General features: G+C 44.4%; 1 non-coding gene across 1 annotated transcript; it reads left to right on the top strand.

Annotated features, from left to right (window-relative positions):
- LOC133223721 (small nucleolar RNA U3) lies at positions 1–210 on the top strand. The gene has a single exon (XR_009728665.1). It is a non-coding gene; the product is annotated as a small nucleolar RNA U3 (small nucleolar RNA).
- Positions 211–1,039: the final 829 nt, after the last annotated feature.

Consider the following 1,039-nt stretch of genomic DNA (forward strand, 5'->3'; position numbering starts at 1 on the left):
AAGACTATACTTTCAGGGATCATTTCTGTAGTTGGTCTCTAGAGGAGAGTGATCGCACCTGGACGGCGTCACAAACCACGAGGAGGAGCGAGGTGCTGTCTCCTCAGCGTGAGGCGGGCGGGCGGCGCTGCTTGCGCAGCGGCCTCCCGCCATCGATGACCGTTCCCGTCCCTTTTGGTGTCGGAAGGGGGAGAGCACGGGCTGAGTGGTTTGTGGCCCTTTTTTTTTAACCCCAGTTCTGAAAGCAGATGGTGGCGTGGCTTTGTGCATGGTTTGGGGTGAGGTCGTTGGGAGGTTGTGGTTTCCGAACGGTATCCATCTGGTTACTTCGGTGGAGTGGAGCTGGTAATTTGAGCGAAGTTGGTCAAAGTAACATAATATTCATCCAACTCTCAGTTACTGCCTTAGAAGGATCTATCATTTTATTAATACAGTCCTTCAGTGTTGTCTTTGCTCATCCCTGTTAATACAGTGTCTCTGCTATTTATACATTCAGTATTTGAAAACATTGGAGGAGCAGTGCTTGGTATGTATAGAACGTTACAGGGAACCACCTAGTCCAAACGCCCTGCAATGAGCAGGGATATCTTCGCTTAAATCAGGTTGCTCAGAGCCACATCCAGCCTGGAACTGAATGTGCCATTAGCGTTTTCACATTTTCAGTATTTCAGACGGAATATGGCCATTAGTGTCAGTGTTAATGAAACATTTCCTGTTATTTGGGTTGAGGGGGGTAACACTAGCACTTACCTCCTAATCTTTTGTTTCCTTGTAGGTGTTTTTGTTGATGCTGTAAATTCCATGGGCCAGACTTCTCTCTTCACTGCTGCATTGCTAGGTCTTGGTAAAATAGTGGATATACTGCTGGATTATGGCTCTGATGTTAATCAGTTAAGTATATTTTTTTTCTTAAATTAATCTCTAATGTTTTTGTGGTTTTAGTAATGTAGTAAACAATATTTACTGTATATAAATGAAGAATTGCTTAAGATGCATGTTGGTGTTTTAGCCGAAGATCCTCAGAGGTATGTAGGTGCAT

The sequence above is a fragment of the Neopsephotus bourkii genome, unplaced genomic scaffold (assembly GCF_033783945.1).
Source record: "Neopsephotus bourkii isolate Nb327-2 ecotype Australia unplaced genomic scaffold, CSIRO-AGI_Nbou_v1 NB_1650, whole genome shotgun sequence".
NCBI lineage: Eukaryota > Metazoa > Chordata > Aves > Psittaciformes > Psittacidae > Neopsephotus > Neopsephotus bourkii.